This window comes from Nanorana parkeri, unplaced genomic scaffold, assembly GCF_000935625.1.
Source record: "Nanorana parkeri isolate BGI_ZX_2015 unplaced genomic scaffold, ASM93562v1 scaffold2030, whole genome shotgun sequence".
Classification (NCBI taxonomy): domain Eukaryota; kingdom Metazoa; phylum Chordata; class Amphibia; order Anura; family Dicroglossidae; genus Nanorana; species Nanorana parkeri.
Genome location: NW_017308298.1, coordinates 55,799 through 61,888, shown reverse-complemented (window position 1 = coordinate 61,888; position 6,090 = coordinate 55,799). Strand labels below are relative to the sequence as shown.

Sequence of the window (6,090 nt, the reverse complement as noted above, 5' to 3'; positions counted from 1 at the left end):
TCCTGTCCTAGGGTGACAATGCTGCTCCTCCATAGCTACAGTGCAGAGAGTAAGCAATGTCCCCTAAAAGTGTTCTACTTTCAGGATCACCAAGTGAAAATAAAGGTAAAAAAAAAAAGGTTAAAAAAGCAAGAATGCTGCAATATATAAAATAAATGTAAACTTAGCTAAGAAGCCTTTGGAAAGATATTTACAGATACAGTTTTCAATTTCCAGTGATAAAGTGAATTATGCTAAAATCAGAAATGATGTTACCTTTAGGGTATAAGCAAATCTTAGTACAAAAAAACGAGGGTTAACCCGTTAAAAGATAACGGGTTAGTAGCGGGCAACTTAAGGATCCGGGCACGTCAACCGATTGTAGAAAATATATAATTTTATTGAAAAAACCACACACTATTGCACATTAGATTCACCAACTACCATAGCAAATCTTAGACTACATCCCACCACTATAGCTGACCTAGTGATAACGTGATCTGGAATCATGCTGACTGGTTTCTGATTAGCATCAGTGACCCAAGCTGTCTGTCACAGCAGACTCAAGAGACCCTACTGCATTGGTGGCTCTCAAGGAAGAGAGCATTTATATACACAAAGCTGGGCAGAAGGGGGTTAACACAGCATAGCTTAGATTTCCCTTAGATTGTACTTTAACTGTGACACCTCTACAACAGTAAAATGCTTACAGAAGAAGTTAAACATTTGAATGCATTTAGTGAGTACAACACGAATTTTGGGGAAAAAAAACCTCTTACCTAGCATTAGTTTATCCCCATCACTGTTTTCAGTTGAAGACTCTATGCAACTCCAAAGCTCTTCCAGCAAAATTCTAATTTTTTCTTAACACAAAGAAAAAATATTAAGTACTAGTTATTATGATTATGTGATCAAAACACAAAATAAATAAATCCAATCACGATTAGTTCATCCACCATAATTAGACGTAAACTTATTAAACATATTAGCAGCAGCTGTGTAAACAACCTCCCCTAAGGGATGTACAAAAAGTTACTTAATTAGAAACTCACAGAATTAGTTAGAACTGATAATGTGTATAACATTTAGGGGTCTATTTTAGATTTAAAAATTCAGATATTCCTCCAGTGACAATGCATGTACATTCATTCTGTGCAAAATAACCAGGTGCTGGAAAAAATGGGGCAAAATCAAATGCACTTAGGCTGGGTTTGCATTTTGACGCGCTAAAAAACGTCCTACGCCCGAAAATAGTACAGGAGCTTGGGGCGGATTTCAGCGCGTATCCATTGGTATTCCCCACTGTGGCTCACGGTTAACAAAGCAGTTTCATTGGACAAAAAACGTGCTTAAAAAAAGGGCTTAAAAAACGCACCTATCAGGAACGCCAAGGTGTGAACCCAGCCTTAGGCTATTTGCTCTTCTAATGCCATTTGACTAAATACAATATCTAATTAAAACTTAACTTTCCCCTATTAAAATTCTCATTACACAGGTATCTCATCAGGGGTGTGGAAATTTTAGAAAAAACTACTTGTCCAAGGACTAAAGTGGGGGCCCGATCTACTTGTCCCTCGTAACAATCTACTTGTCCTGATGCAAAAAAATAAATTTTAACTAAACCGTATTTAGCAGTGCTAAGAAGCGCTTCTCATTGGTCAGCGTCATCAGGTGGCCGCGTTGACCAATGAGTGCTTGCAATTTGCGAGCGAAATTCACAATATACGGAACAGGTACAGATAGTACACCCGTACTGGTGGATGTCCCCCCCGCTCTGTCATTGCTCCACGCCCCCTAATCGCAGCAATCCCCGCTCTTGCCGCTCAGTTAAAAAAAATATATAAGTCAGCCCTGCTACTTGTCCGTAGCAGGGCTAAAACACTGAAAAAACCACTTGCCCGGCGCCCGGAACTACATGTCCCGGGCGTCGGGCGATACGAATTCCACACCCCTGCTCATGCAACAATATTTTTGTATTTCTGAAGAGAGAAAACAAATTAGCATTATTTTTTGGTGAAAGTATATATTTTTTTAAGTGTTGATTAGTATGGTGAAGGGTTAAGGTCTAGGTGCCATTTAAATTCCATTATGTCTCATGCAATTTGTCTTTCAAAAATTAAAAAGATATTGAATGATCAAGAACTTACTTTTATCTAACTTCAAAACTGGATGATCATTAGCAACTTGGGTTTGTGCATTTTTCATAGCTGAAAAGAGTACAACATGAGATTAGCAGACAACCAACAAACTAAATACATCTCTCACTACAGATCTGCCTTCCTTTTGAAAAACTCATGTGACGAAACACGTCAAGGGGCAGATCTGTTTGGCATGTGGGCTTCATCGCATAATGTTCGTTTTTCTGGCCTCGAATTTTAAAGTCTTTCATGTAAGTTGCTATTTTTAATAACATTTTTGTTTCTACTGTACTGCACCAAGAGAGTCTTTGTCCATTAATCCCTTTAACACATCCCGGAATCGAGAGAGCTGGGGGACTGCTGAACTTGAGCCAGGAAAAGCCGCCATATATTTCACCTGAGAGCGGGCCGGTTCTTAAAGGAGAACTATGAGGCGAGTGCTTTTCACTCATCTCATAGTTCTAGCCGACCTGTGACAATGAGACTGTCACAGGTCGGCTCAGTAGATCGGGAGGTGAGCGAACATATACCGGCGTTCGCTCACCTCTCGATCCTGTCACAGCTCTTTGCCGTGACAGAGAGGGGCTGGATTCCCCCCTCCCCGCTCCGATCCGCCAGCGCTGACTGGCGGAACGGACGGGGGCGGGTACAGCTGGCTCTGCCTCTAGATAGGCAGAGCCAGCTGTCACTCACGCAGCTGGGCGGATCTCGGCATCGAGCGCAGTAGCTCGCGGTATACTGAGCTTAGGGTGACGGGAGGACGCTAGTTTGTGTCCTCCCGTTACCCTGAGAACTATGGGGAAAAGCCCTAACCCCATAGTTCTCCTTTAAGGGAGAGACGGCTCCTTCTGTACAGGCTATACCAGCAGGAGAGCGGCAAAAGCTTTTACAAGGGAGATCGTGGACCAGCAAATTTTCTCAATTCACAGGCGCTGTGTGTGCTCACTGGTGAGTATCTGGTGAGTACCCATTTTTTGGGGGGTTGCCTGGCGTAGAAGAGGAGAACGCGGAGGAAACTATTTCACCATTTTCATGTGCGTTACTGAACTTCTCATTGTCACTCAATTTATTGTCACAATTTAAGACTGTCAGTTTCACTTCTGGATATTTACATTTAGCACTTAATGTTTAGCAAAAAAGAGGAGATCACGGAGGAAAATTACTTCACTTTTTATGTGTGCTATTGCAACTTTTCCCTGTCACTCGATTTATTGTCACAACTAAGATTGTGTCAATGTATCACTTTGTATATTTATAATTAGTACTTATTTGAATTGTTACATAGTTACATAGTATTTGAGGTTGAATAAAGACATTAGTCCATCAAGTCCAACCTATTAGGATCTCATTCTAGGAGTACCTGTACCCCTGTATATTACCTGTACCCCTGTATATTACGGTCCCTTAAGAAATCGTCCAAAAGTTTCTTGAACAATTCCACATTATTTGCTGAAATCACCGCCTGTGGCAGTGAGTTCCAGACCCTAACTGATCTTACTGTGAAGAACCCCCTTCGCCCCTTGTGCTGGAATTTTTTTTCCACCAATTTTAGGTGATGGCCTCTAGTTTTTGTAACGGAGTTAATTTTAAACAGTTTATCGCTAATGTTGCTACCACCATTGAACATTTTGTACATGGAAATCATATCCCCCCTTAATCTCCTCACCTCTAATGTGAACATGTTTAAATTTAGTAGCCTTGTCTCGTAGCTCTGGTCCTCCATACCCCTAATTAGTTTGGTTGCCCTCCACTGGACTTTTTCCAACTCAAGGACATCTTTTCTTGGTACTGGTGACCAGAACTGGACCGCGTACTCCAGATGAGGTCGAACCAATGATCTATAAAGTGGCAAAATTATAGACTTGTCCCTGCAATACATCCCCTTTTTAATACAGGACAAGACCCTGCTAGCTTTGTTTCCAGCAGCCTGGCACTGCAAACTACCTTTCAGTTTGTGGTCTACAATGACCCCCAAATCCTTCTCCATTTCTGACTTCCCCAGCGGCATACCCATAATTGTATAACCCATTTGTTTATTTTTAATTCCAAAGTGCATTACTTTGCATTTATCGACATTAAACCTCATCTGCCACATTAATGCCCACTCCCCTATTTTATCCAGGTCCTCCTGTAATGTTATAGTGTCTAAGTCCGTGTCTATTACCCTCCCTATTTTGGTGTCATCCGCAAACACGGAAATATCGCTGTTAACACCCTCCCCGATGTCATTAATAAATAAGTTGAACAATATGGGACCCAGCACAGAACCCTGAGGCACACCGCTCATTACACTAGCCCAGTCTGAAAAGGTGCCATTTACAGATACCCTCTGGACACGTTCCCGTAGCCAGTTCTCTATCCACGTACACACCACCTCATCTATGCCCATAGCCCTCAGCTTGTGTAGCAAGCGTTTGTGTGGTACCGTATCAAAAGCCTTTGAGAAATCCAGATATACCACATCCACCGGCTTACCTCCGTCCATATCTCTACTTACCCCCTCATAAAAAGTTAGCAAGTTAGTTAGGCAGGAACGGTCTTTCCTGAACCCATGCTGATTGTCATTAACTATCCCGTTTTCCTGAACAAATTCTACCAGATAATCCTTTATTATGCCCTCTAGCATTTTACAAACTACCAATGTTAGACTGACCGGCCTATAGTTGTTTACGGAGGGTGCTCCGGTTGTAATTGTTATACGGAGGTTGCTCTTTATATTTTTGGATTGATTGGTTCTACTTTTATTAATTTATTTTCAAAAAGGTTCACTTATTAGGATTGAGGGATTGGGATTCACCTACCTTGAATTGTTATGTGATTAAATACTTATTCATTATTCATCAGGATTCATGATCATCACTTATCATTACTCACTCATGTGTGATATAGGATGCTTTTATTTATTTAACTATTGGGTATTATTTATTTGGTTTGGATTATCATTTATTCACGCTCAGCGTTGTTAGATTCCTAGGGCTATTTGCCTCTTTTTATAGCAGATTTTGGTTTAGCTGTCTCTTGAGCACAGATTCGTGTAGTATTATCATTAAGATTAAGCGTTTTAGATTTAATCACTGTGAAGATTATTGGATTAGTTTTAACATTTCATAAATTTACTATTATTTATTAATTAAGTTAGTATTATCACCTTTACACATGTGTTAATAGGTTTATATATTCACATATTTATTATATGAGGTTTAGTTTATATATTTATTTATACATGCACCCTTAGCACTGTGTTGTTTCCATCAAACTAAATACATAAAAAAGTGTGATCATTTTCTTACTTTTTTTATGCTGGACATCACCAAGTTTTTTCTGTAAATCAAAGAAAAGGTTACTGCTTTCAATGGTAAATCTAGCTATGCTTAGTAAATGTACAAAGAACACCACAAAGATTAAAGCTAAACAAAAACATGCTTGTGCATCATACACATTACCTGTACTTTTTTTAATTCCCTCTCAATAATTCTCTTTTCTTGTTGTAGCTGTTTAACATTCTTGATATGTTTTGATGTAACCGCTAAAAAAAACAAAAAAAAAACCACAAAAAACTAAGTGATTTCTTCAGATTTTCTTGGCTATCAATTCACACATGGATACTATCATACTCGTATAACGTTTACTGGATATCAATTCACATATCTAGGCAATCTCCATATTATCCTAAATATTGCTAATTAAAACAAAATATACATATTGCAAATGTATCTGTGCAGAGGGTAGGTGACATCAGAGGTGTACAATACCAATGTGGAACAAATCATAAAAAGTAGCTGTGCATAATTCAGAGGGAAACATTCTATTGACCTCAAAGCAGTGCTAACAAGCATTGCCAAAGCAATGAGAATCTTCTCTTCTCTTTTTTACTGTGGCTGGTTAAAGTGGTACTAAAAGGAATGGTGTTATTTTTTTACCTTATTGCATATCGGGTAACGGATCCTGGGATTGGAGCAGAGGGTGCAGGAGG

The 6,090-nt window shown here is 39.5% G+C and overlaps 1 long non-coding RNA gene across 1 annotated transcript; it reads right to left on the bottom strand.

Annotated features, from left to right (window-relative positions):
- Window positions 1-758: 758 nt before the first annotated feature.
- Window positions 759-5,446, bottom strand: LOC108800449. The gene is made up of 3 exons (XR_001942098.1): window positions 5,408-5,446; window positions 2,127-2,186; window positions 759-842 (listed from the first exon to the last, which is right to left on the bottom strand). It is a non-coding gene; the product is annotated as an uncharacterized LOC108800449 (long non-coding RNA).
- Window positions 5,447-6,090: the final 644 nt, after the last annotated feature.